The 12,720-nt window shown below is 41.5% G+C and overlaps 1 protein-coding gene and 1 pseudogene across 1 annotated transcript in view; one reads left to right on the plus strand and one right to left on the minus strand.

Moving 5' to 3' along the window:
- The window catches only part of PITPNC1 (phosphatidylinositol transfer protein cytoplasmic 1), a 250,966-nt gene that overhangs the window by 17,472 nt on the left and 220,774 nt on the right, over positions 1-12,720 (plus strand). The gene's annotated exons all lie outside the window — the stretch shown is intronic.
- Positions 4,831-4,948, minus strand: LOC115845475 (5S ribosomal RNA; annotated as a pseudogene).

A 12,720-nucleotide genomic window follows, 5' to 3' on the forward strand; every position in this document is an offset into this window, starting at 1 on the left:
GACGTCCTTTCCTTATTTTCTGTAGTTGGAACCCTCCTCCTAAAAATAACCCTTCTTTTTTTCCTGTGCTTCTTTTTGTAGCTCCTGTGCTCTTTATTTAAATAAACCTCTTTTTAATATGCCATTTACATATATATGTACCTACACACATATATGTATACACATACATATAGGTATATATATTTCCCTGTAAGGTATAATCCTTAGTGAATGTGGTAATAGAAATTGTTTCCATTGACCTGTCATTAAGCTGTCACCTGTTATTTATGATCATTTTCTTTTGAGATAAAATTTAGAGAGAACCTGAGTGTTAAACCAGTTCAGCTTCCTACCCACTGTAAGAATCTTCTATAATAATCTCGCATGGCAATCATCTTGCCTTTTAGCTTAAATACCAGCATGGCAGGGTGCTTGCTCTTCTGTGATATAACATCTATGATTGTCCACTTTGATGTGTTAGAAGATGCTTTTTTTTTTGGCTGAGCGGCTTGTGGGATCTTAGTTCCCTGACCAGGGATCAAACCCAGGCCACCAGCAGAGGAACTGGGGAGTCCTAACCACTGAACCACCAGGGGATTCCCAGAAGATGCTCTCTTATGTTTAATTGATGTCTGCCTCCCTAGAACTTTCATTTTCCTGTCTATGGTGACACAAACACAAGCTACTTCCACATGCTGGCTCTTTAAATATTTAGAGAAAACTATAATGTTGTCCTTTGGTTTTCTCTTTTTCTGGCTTAATATCCACAATTCTCTCAACAATTCGCCTTAGGAAATGGTTTCAGACTCCCTCCCCAATCTGTTGGACCTCCTCTGTTATTGCCCTTTCAAAAATATTGAATGCGGTGCTCTAGAGCAAGGGTCAGTAAGATTTTTCTGTAAAAAGGCCAGATAGAAATATTTTAGAATTGCAGGCTATAAGATTGCAACAACTCAACTCTGACCTTGCGACATGAAATCAGGAGGAGACAATACGTAAATGAATGGGCATGGCTGTGTCTGGTAAAATTTTATTTATGGACCCTGAAATTTGAATTTCATATAATTTTCAAATGTCATGAAATATTATCCTTTTGCCTTTTTTCAACCCACGCATAGCTAGCTCGTGGGCCGTACAAAAAGAGGTGTGGGCCAGGTTGGGCTCAAGATATTATTGGAGGACCAGTACTGAAAATATGGGAACTGTTACTTCAGCACCTTATGCTATGTTGATGCTTTAGTATTAGCATTGTCATTTTTGGAAGCTGCATCAGACTGCTGGCTGACACGGTTATCAGTTCACCTTCGTCTTATCCACGTGATTCTTCGGGCAAAGCTAAGTGTCTCCATCCGGTGTGTCTGAGGCCTACAACAACAAGCAGCCTTAGAGTGATAACAACCATTACCGTAGGACTTTGAAATGTAAATGTGATGAATGGCATCTGCTGATTTCAAGTTTGACAAAACGGTTTTGGTTCTTGCTTTTGTTATTTACCGTATTAGCTACTCCTCTTAATTTAGTGCTAGGTGTGATAAGCATGCCTTTCTGTCTTCATCCAACAACACAGCGACTTTTCAGTCCAATCCAAATCCTAAAATATAGGTCATAGCTGCTCACCTTGGTTGCAGAAACCAGTAAGCACTTGGGTAGAGAGATGAAGCCTTCAGTTATATTAATAAGCTTAAGAATGGATGATTCTCCACTTCCTCATTAGTTTTAATTTTAAAAATAAGGTTCTCATGAAATTTTTTTGAAACAGTTTAACCAAGATTATAATTTACCATGCAGAGGAGAAAATTCAGTAAATGGCGAAGCCGATTTTTTTTTTTAGTGCCTAAATGTTTAATTAAAATTATATATTTCTCTATGTGGACATTTACTTAAGAAGGCTTTGCTTTTTCACAAGAAAGGGGAAAACACAGAGGGCCAATGTTTGTGGAACATTCTAGTGTGGCAGGATCACTGTGTTAATTATCTCATTTCATCTTTGCAGTCATCCTCCAAGGTGGATCCTAATATCTTCATTTTACAGATGTCAGAGAATCAGTGGCAGATTTGGATTCCAATCCAGGGCTCTTTGGCTACAAATTTCCATTTGCTTTCTCCAACACCATTGCTTTCCACAGCCAAAGAGAAGTTGACATTCATTCATCATCAAGTTACTTGTATTAGTTTAGACAGTTGATTCTAAAATGGATATATGTTCCTGAATTAATTACTGGAATGATACATTTCTAGAGTATATATCCCAGAAACTGTGATATAAAATAAAAATATTGATTTCCTTAGTGGAAAAAGAGTGTTCAAGTTAAAACTATTTGCTTTTGCCGATCTTTGGTAAAACTGGAAACATAGATACAATTTTCGATGACCTACAGCGATTATAAATCTTGAGGGTAACCTTAATTGTTTTTAGAAAGCTTGTCTGTTTATCTAGACCGTATCTTGCAAAAAAGGCACTTCAAGATGTCATTATATGAATATTCAGAAACTAATAGAGTCTAGATGAGAATGTGTGATAATCTAAAGATACCATTTAAGTCGGGGCTTTAAAAATATATTACTTCGGGCTTCCCTGGTGGTGCAGTGGTTGAGAGTCCGCCTGCCGATGCAGCGGATACGGGTTCGTGCCCCCGTCCGGGAAGATCCCACATGCCGCGGAGCGGCTGGGCCCGTGAGCCATGGCCGCTGAGCCTGCGCGTCTGGAGCCTGTGCTCCGCAACGGGAGAGGCCACAACAGTGAGAGGCCCACGTACCATAAAAAAAAATATATATATATATATATAACTTCAAGTGAAGAACAAGCCTCATAAACAAGTTCCTTACAATTTCCTATGGTCTAATTCCACCTTATCCCAAGTCCTTAAAAGCAGATTTATAAAAGAGAGAGGAAACAACTTTTCAGAATAAAAATTTGAAGCTCTCAAAGTAAAATATATTGATATTTTAATTGTATGAAATTGTTATGTATGAAATTGTATGAAATGGATTCTTTAATAATAGCTGGTGCTGGGACTGTCAAAACCTTTGCTGAAATTATTCCATGAGGAAGCTGGTTTATGGCTTTCTGGAGCTGGTGGCTGCTCATGCTTTAGTTTATAAGTTCCTTGGAGGGTTGTGATTGTCATTGCCTCTATTTTAACTCCCCATAATTTTCTGTAATGGTATTTTGCACACTGAGGTTGCTTAGTTAAGATTGACTACCAACTTATGGTCATTTAAATTCAAATCCAATTTTTGTGTTGATTGTGGTTTGAAAAACAGAAAAAAAAGTATATTTATTGCTCTTGTAAATGTTTTGTTTTTTTATTGAATATTGAATAGATATGAAGCAATACACCCACGAACCTATTGCCCAGCTTAATAAGTAGAATGATACAAGTTCATTGAACACTGTACATGCCCCCAGTGATCCCAGGCTCTCTATACATGTGGCATCCCAGAGGAGGTAGTCTTCAACAGCTTGCTGGGTTCTTTTCTATTAACTTTTTGTATTGAGATATAATTCACATAACATAAAGTTCATTCTTTTAAATAAGTATACAGATCACTGGTTTTAGTATATTCACAAGATTGTGCAACCATCACCGCTTTCTTATTCTAGAACATTTCTATCACTCGGAAAGAAATCCTGTCCCCATTGTCAGTCACCCCTCACTCCCCACTTTGCCTATCCCTTGGCAACCATTGATCTACTTTCTATATTTATGGGTTTCCGTATTCCAGATATTTCATATAGATGGAATCATACAATATATGGTTTTCTGTGTCAGTTTCTTTCCCTTAGCATAGTGTTTTCAAGATTCATCCATGTAGCATGAACCAGTACTTCATTCTTTTTTATGGCCGAATAATATTTCATTGTATGGATATATCACATTGTGTTCATACAGTTATCAGTTGTTATCAATTGTTTCCACTGTTGGGCTATTATGAATAATGCTGCTATGAATATTCGTGTCTGGGCTTTTGTTTGAACAACTTTCACTTCTGTTGGATATATACCTAAAGGTGGAATTACTGGGTTGTATGGAAATTCTGTTTAACTTATTGAGGAACTGCCAGAATGTTTTCCACAGTTGATGCACTGTTTTATATTCCTACTAGCTGTGTATTAGTGTTCTAGATTCTCTGCATCCTAGCCAATACTTGTTACTTTCTGTCTTTTTGATTCTAGTCATCCTTAGTGGGTGTGCAGTAGGATCTCAGCATGGTTTTGATTTGCATTTCCTTAATGACAATCATAATGTTGGACATCTTTTCATGTGCTTATTAGCTATTTCTCTATCTTTGGAGAAATTTCTATTCAAGTTATGTGTCTTTTTATTGTTGGGTTCTAAGAGTTCTTTCTGTATTCTGGATGTTAGACCCTTATCAGATAACATGATTTGCACAAATTTTCTCACATTCTGTGGGCTCTTGTTTCACTTTCTTGATAGTGTCCTTTGAAGCACAACAGTTTTAAATTTTTATTAAGTCCAAGGTACTTTTTCTTTTGCTTTTGGTGTAATATCTAAGAAATCGTTCCCTAAGCCAATGATCCAGTGCCACAAAGATTTATACTTATGTTTTCTTCTAAGAGTTTTACCACTTAAGCTCTTACATTCACGTCTTTGGTCCATTTTGAGTAGATTTTTGAGTATGGTATCGGGTAGTGGTCCAAATTTATTCTTTTGCATGTGGATATCCACTTTGTCCTAGCACCATTTTTTTTTTTTTTAGCTGTGCTGCACAGCTTGCAGATCTTAGTTCCCCGACCAGGGACTGAACCCAGGCCCCAGCAGTGAAAGTGCCAAGTCCTAACTACTTGACCGCCAGGGAATTCCCAGCACCACTTTTTTTTTTTTTTAAAGCCTACAGCACCTTGTATTCACATTTGGTCTCCCATCCAAGTACTAACCAGGCTGACCCTGCTTAGCTTCCGAGATCAGACGAGATCAGGTACATTAAGGGCGGTATGGCCATAGATTCCACATCATTTCTGAAAAGACTGTGTTTCCCCATTGTATTGCAGAGCTTGATCTTTTTATTTATTTATTTTTTTTGCAGTACGCGGGCCTCTCACTGTTACGGCTTCTCCCGTTGTGGAGCACAGGCTCCGGACGCGCAGGCTCAGCGGCCATGGCTCACGGGCCCAGCTGCTCCGCGGCATGTGGGATCTTCCCAGATCGGGGCACGAACCCCTGTCCCCTGCATCGGCAGGCGGACTCTCAACCACTGCGCCACCAGGGAAGCCCGAGCTTGATCTTTTTTACTGAACATTTTGATCTTGAGATTGATGCATATAATTCATTCACTTTTATGGCTGTAGAGTATGCTTTATATGAATCTGCCGTAATGTATTTAATTCATTCTTTGACCCATAGTGGGTTGTTCCCAGAGTTTTGCTTTTCTACACACTGTTGCTGGGAACATACTTAAACATGTTTTTTATTACCCACATGTGAGAGTGTCTTTCTAGGGAATATGACTAGGGGTGTAGAGTTATGCACATGTTTCCCAAAGTGATTGTAATATTTATGCTCCTATCAGCAATGTATAAGAGTTTATATCCAGGAAAACTCAGCTTTTAAACGTTCTCTTTGTTAGTGTCTCCTTGAATAGTTACTACCGAAAGGAAAGAAGTAGTATTTGCAAGTGAAATTTGCCTCTTAGGCTTCTACTATTTTATTAGCAAGAATTATTATTATTTTAAAAGTTTTTATTTATTTATTTATGGCTGAGTTGGGTCTTCGTTGCTGCGCGCGGGCTTCTCTCTAGTTTGTCTAGTGGGGGCTACGCTTCCTTGAGGTGCGCGGGCTTCTCATTGCGGTGGCTTCTCTTGTTGTGGAGCACGGGCTCTAGGCGCACGGGCTCAGTAATTGTGGCTCGCGGGCTCTAGAGCACAGGCTCAGTAGTTGTGGCACAAAGGCTTAGTTGCTTTGCGACAAGTGGGATCTTCCTGGACCAGGGCTTGAACCCGTGTCCCCTGCATTGGCAGGCAGATTCTTAACCACTGCACCACCAGGGAAGTCCAGCAAGAATTATTGTAAGCAAGCAAAAGGCCAGTAGTCGGAGAACCCAGTATCCAGTTAGTATCTCTTTAAATTTGTAAATATCAGTGTGAGGCTTAAACAGATCTTTGGCTCGTTGAGGTGGTGAAGCTTTTGCTAATAGTGAATAAGGGTGTGTGTTCATTAAAGCAACATCACACCAGCCTATTATTACTCTCTTACATAGGGTCTGGGACTAGTATAGCGTAGCAGTTGGCAGAATCAGGGTATCAAGGGGTGAGGAGAGCTGCTTCACTTTCTTGGAACCGCATATTATAGTTATGCTAAGACAAAATTGTGTCCATGATGATGAGAAACATACCCTATCACATCCTATAGCATCATGTGGAAGGGTTGGCTGACACAAAGTTGGGTAGATGGTACTCAGAACATTGAAGGAGATGGAAATGCTCTCTGCTTGTGATTACAGGGAGTTACATCTGGAAAACACAACAGCTCTATGCTGGACCACCAGTGTGGTCCAGGTAGGTGGGTGTCAACAGGGATGGCCATGAGAAGGTGAAGAAAGACCTCTAGAAGGCAGGTGGCTGGGGGGTGAAGGAAGCCTGCCTAGCAGCATCAGAAAAGCATGTGGGGAAGTGCTCCAGCTCAGAGTGGGACTCAGGGACAGGATGTCAGTTACAAAGCAGGAGTGAGGGTTGGGGGAAGAAGAGATGGGCAAGATGCCCCAGCCCTAGGGGCACTTGAGTAGCTCATCAGTTGCTGTATTCAAGAAACTGAAACTCAAATCCAAGAGAAATGGCAACTCAGTCTCAGGAACAAATTGATGTTATGACTAGTGGTATATAGACTGAATGTTTATGGTCTCCCCCACCCCTCACCTTGACGTTAGCCCCAGGATGCCTGGAATTAACCAAGTCCTCCAACTCAACTAGATACTAAAGTCTTGATGACTCCTCACTCATTTGCATCCCTGTAATTATGCTCCTGATCTCTCGTGACCTGGGGAAAGAGAAGAAATTGGAAGATAATAAGTACTGGTATTCCATTTCCTCAAATATTTATCTTTTCACTTAAATTTCTTTTCCCTTTTATTGTATTGTTTCCCGTTTACATATTTCTTTTTGGTTCCTATCTATTGTTTCTCCATTATAGTTTTCCTCTGCAGTTAGTTGGTTCCTGGATGTAATTTCAGAGTATTTGAGAAGTCGAGAATGATGGAGGAGAAATTGAAAGTGTAGGTACAGAAAGAGATGACAGTGGGGGAATGAAATTTATTGTTCCTTTTGTCCAATGTGAAGCCAAAGCTGGAGGCTAGATCATTCAGAAAGAGAATTCAGTGTTTTCTAAACTACCTGCATATAAGAATGACTTGGTGGCGTGACCTGATTCAGTACTTCTGAGGAGAGGATAAAGAATTTATTTTTTGTTTGTTTGTTTGTTTTTTGCGATACGCGGGCCTCTCACTGTTGTGGCCTCTCCCGTTGCGGAGCACAGGCTCCGGACGCGCAGGCTCAGTGGCCATGGCTCACGGGCCCAGCCGCTCCGCGGCATGTGGGATCTTCCCGGACCGGGGCACGAACCCGTGTCCCCTGCATCGGCAGGCGGACTCTCAACCACTGCGCCACCAGGGAAACCCAAGAATTTGTTTTTTTAGCAAACACTCCCCATGACTATAATAAACCAAATATGGGAATCAAACTTAAACCTTTTTAAAATAAAGCACCCAAGTTGGACCCATTAGTTCGACTATAGAATTACTGAATATTTTTAGTATTGACAGAGAAAAACACTTTATAAAGTGCTTAAATTTATTTATTTATTTATTTATTTATTTTTGCGGTACACGGGCCTCTCACTCTTGTGGCCTCTCCCGTTGCGGAGCACAGGCTCCGGACGCGCAGGCCCAGCGGCCATGGCTCACGGGCCCAGCCGCTCCGAGGTATGTGGGATATTCCCGGACTGGGGCGCGTAACCATGTCCCCTGCATCGGTAGTCGGACTCTCAACCACTGCGCCACCAGGGAAGCCCATAGATTGTAAGTTTCTTAATAACAAGACCCATGTCGCATTCTTCTCCGAATCCCTAGGGTCAGCGCACCCTCTTTTACAGTGAGTCTAAGCCTTTCAGTGTGACATTTAAAAAAAATAATAAATTTATTTATTTATTTATTTTTGACTGCGTTGGGTCTTCGTTGCTGCGCACGGGCTTTCTCTAGTTGCGGTGTGCAGGCTTCTCATTGCGGTGGCTTCTCTTGTTGTGGAGCATGGGCTGTAGGTGCGCGGGCTTCAGTAGTTGTGGCACATGGGCTCAGTAGTTGTGGCTTGCGGTCTCTAGAGTGCAGGCTCAGTAGTTGTGGCACATGGGCTTAGTTGCTCCGCGGCATGTGGGATCTGCCCGGACTAGGGCTCGAACCCGTGTCCCCTGCATTGGCAGGTGGATTCTTACCACTGTGCCACTAGGGAAGTCCCTTGTGTGACATTTAAAGTCCTCCAGGGCAGACTTCCCCCAGCCTCATCTTCTGCCTCTCCCTTGTATCCCATGCTTGGCCAAATGAAGTTAATTGCATTCCCCCAATGTATTATGTAGTTAACTTTTAATATCTCTTCTTTTTATTGCCTTGGCTCTCTTGAAAACAGAGCTAACGAGATTGTTGGCTATTAGAGTTACATGGACATGGTTATATAATGGCTTCACAATGCCCTTAATAAATGAAATCTAAAATGTTACATCTTTTTGAACCCAGAAACTCATTCTGACTTTTTTCTCTCTGAAGAATTATAACATTTTCTGAAGATCATGTTGTCCTCTTCCTTCTTCTGGATGTTATGCAAGGAACTTTGGTTGAAAATGATGAAGTCCCGACTTAGATAGGATAAATATGCAATAGTCACGTCTTTCGGAAGGAAAACATTGACTTTTAAAAATCATGCTTGCCTGAAAAACAAACCTGAGTGTTTTTTATATTTATGTGTAAAAATGTGCTGCCATTCTTTGCCCTCATTTGTATGTTGAAAAACGATTGCAAAATTGAAGGTACACCAACTTCAGTGTCATGTGTGTTTAATATGGAAAATAGCATGGCAACGACTGGACTCTTTATGAACACAGGTACGAACTCTGAAAAACTCACTTAATTTTCCAAATGACGCTTTGTCCTTCTTTGTATGTAGATGTGCACCCCTTTTCATTATTCATATGTGTTGCTATTTTATTTACAGTGGAGTTTTGCATAATTTCACCCACTGTCAAATTAGGTTAAGATCCTATATTTTCAGCTACAGATGCATAAACCTAGCGAAAACGAGACGGTCATGGGGAGCTGGGACAGATGCAGTGTATTTCTGCCTAGATTCTTTGGCCCCCAGCCTCTTGTTGAGGTTCTCAGGGTACAGGGATGCTGATGTACCTTGATAGGGTCCTGCCATATTTGAGAAGTAAGGATTTATAAATAGTCCCAACATCCAGGACCCCTCCTGGTTCCTAAGCTCAAAGTGGTGTCGGCAACGAAAGCAGAGGCAGAGTTAACAGGATCTGCGTATAGTCTCTTGGTTGCCAGCCTTCCTGATCTTCTAAAAGGCCCGTTGCTCCACAAATCTAGAGTACTGAAAGGCCTGGGTTGAATCTCTTCTATTTTCTATAAAATTCTGCGTGTCTTTTGAGGTGGGTCATATATCTTTGCACACTTTTAAAATAATTTCTCATCAGTTGTCCCCCTGAGAGCATACTTTTGTACTTGGCACCGTGGAAAAGGTCTCTCTAGTTTCCCGCAGACATGGGGGCCCTGACTGCTTAGTCAATGGAATACGACAATGTATTAGGGGTATCCTTCCCTTGGGAAGTGCATGTCATAAATCTCACTGACAGATGATTCAGGTCTTAAGGCTCCTAAGCACATAACCTCATTATCAGGAGATGATTGTGTAGTAGACTAAGATCTGCTTATAGCCTTGCAGATTATTATAAAGCACCCCCCCAATACCTTTTTTTTTTTTTTTTTTTTTGTGGTATGCGGGCCTCTCACTGTTGTGGCCTCTCCCATTGCGGAGCACAGGCTCCGGACGTGCAGGCTTAGCGGCCATGGCTCATGGGCCTAGCTGCTCCGCGGCACGTGGGATCTTCCCGGACCGGGGCACGAACCTGTGTCCCCTGCATCGGCAGGCGGACTCTCAACCACTGCGCCACCAGGGAAGCCCCCCATACCTATTTTTATTAGAGACTAAATTTCTAACTTGCTCAATTTGTTTGTTTATGGCAGCGCTGCTCTGCCAGTCCTAGGAGAAGACAATTTTACATTTAAATGGAATATTCTAACTTTGCTTAGTAAGTAATGACCTAGAAATTACAGTGCAGGGAAATGGGATTTCAGTGTTTCATGAAAAAATTTCCTATCAGAAGAGCATCATGTTTTTCATTTTTTGGATAGGTAGGCAGATTTCTACCTGTTCCGTGAAACAGTCTTGTTAGAGGGGGAGGAAACGAAAAAGAAAGGCATTAGCGACCAAGGATGACAGTCATTTTAGGTTTTCTGCTTAATATAATCATGATGAAAATGAATGCCCTCGACCAGAGAAAACATACAGTACTGATGCCTTGGGTTGTGTTCAGAGATCTCTCAGCCTGTGAGAACTTCATGTTACTTGGGTCTAGCTTGGCATTGCAAAGTAACTAGCTCTTTTTATGCCAGCTGATCTGTAAGGGACAGAGGACCACACCTTCTTTGCCCAGATTAACACTGGGTTGAGAATTCAGTGAATTTAAGCGGAGATGGTGGCTTGCAACCACAACTAAAAGCTTGCTTAGAGGGAGAAGGAGAAAAGGAGAGGAAAAATGTGGAAGCAAGAAAGATGGCAATAGGAGGTTGGAAAAGGCTGGCAGCAGGTGCAGGGGATGGAGGGGTACTTGTGGTACATGTGGCGGAGAAGTAGAAGCTCTCTCCGAATTGTTCAATCAGCTCTGTTTCATTGGCACAGATTCTAGAAGTTTCCTAATTCTTGGGTAGAGCATAGATAGGGTGTATTTCCTACGAAGCCAGATTTATATCCAGCAAACATTATCTCAAGTTGCTGTGCCAGACTCATGCATCCTTCTCTGTGTCTTTGTCTCAAGTTTTGTGGATTCGGTACGTGCTTTAGATCTCAGAGCTAGCCAGGCTTTCATGCTTGTTTGGGATACTTTCTAGTTTTGACTTTAAAATGGGATCAGGAAAATTCTGAGAAAGGGAAGTCCCTCTTTTTCTCTGAATTACAGAGTAAATGGACTCATGTTAAAAAATCCTTTTATTCCAGAATGATCCACCTCTGGCTGTACATAAAGCACAAAGTTATCAGAGACATTTTCCTTTGTGCTCTGTGGGCCTGACATGAGTCTGCCTTTGATTCCCAAGGGGGTGTCAGGAAAGCACTGCTTTTCAGATTGGAGGTATAAAAAGGTACTCCATGGAAGGGAATATATTTTATTGATCCATGATTAGTGAGTCTTTTTTATGACATGCTTTGTATTAAATGCGATTTGAAAACCTTCAAAGGAAGATGCGCAGGAATTACTAAGTCACGGCCTGTCGGCATGCCTCCGAATGCAGCCAGAAGCAGGGGAGCAAAAATCTCAGTGTGTAGCAAGATCTCCAAATTCTTGGAGGCACATGACGTGAATCCGTTCAATTTTCTGCTTGTGTTTTTATTTCCAGTGCATTTCCTGACATTTATGTATTTTCTCCTCATAGAAGCACTTATAGTGCCTTGGTACTCAGGCTTATTTTCCAGTATTTCTTCTGATCAAATCAGTAGTCCTCTACTTACATAGTCTGTATGCAGTGGAAGGAAAATCAGAAATGCCTAATGTGGGTCCTAATTCATAAAGAGCCTACTAAGAATCTCACCATCCATGAATAATGCATTGTCCATGAAGTTAACTAGAACATACTCAGCTCCAGTCCATTTGTGGGGAGGGGGCTCTTTTAGGGTCCTTCTGGGTGCACGGGGGAAGGTGGTACTTTGGGAGACCTCTGCACACCTCTCCCTGGCTTCTTCCCTTCCAGGTAGGCTGAGCCTAGGCTTTCTTCTTTATGGTGCTTGTGAGAACTTGGTAGGTGGAAAAAGAACTGCTAGTTTTTCACCCTGTGTTGGATTCATTCACACGTACAGCATAGGATCAATGTCTTTTATCTTGGTGCCAAAGACTTGGGAAAAGCAGATGGTAAATTTCAAAACCCATTTATGTTGTTCCTAACCCCTTTGTATAGCATGGCATTAGGGAAAGAACCAGGTTGCTCTATCAGATGACACCTTATCCAGGTTATGGCTGTTCTTAAATGGCTTTATGTGAAGTCCCACTCTTTTTGTGGTCTTAGAGAAGTTATCTTAAATCTTCCTGTGGCTTAGTTTCCCTACCTCCTTGAAATGTGGCAAAAGTACAGTGTCCATTGGTCTAGTCAGTATTTATCAGGTTCTGGGAATACAGTGGTGAGTGAGCCAGCAAATCCTTCCTTGATGGGGCCTGCAGTCTAGAAGGGCCAAGGCAATTAGAGACCTTCCAGAGATAATAACGAGAGGCGAATTCCACATGTAGATGATACATGAGGCCCACAGGAAATGACCTCAAATTGAAGTTAAGATTCACAGTATGAGAGCTTAATATCTGTGAACGCTTGGAACCCAGCAAGGTGAGCTGGTATAACTTGCAGGAAGTATGACTCACTTGTGACTGTAACGAAGAAGGCTTAAACCTAATCATCTGAAGTACCTATATA

This window comes from Globicephala melas, chromosome 20 (genome assembly GCF_963455315.2).
Source record: "Globicephala melas chromosome 20, mGloMel1.2, whole genome shotgun sequence".
Lineage (NCBI taxonomy): Eukaryota > Metazoa > Chordata > Mammalia > Artiodactyla > Delphinidae > Globicephala > Globicephala melas.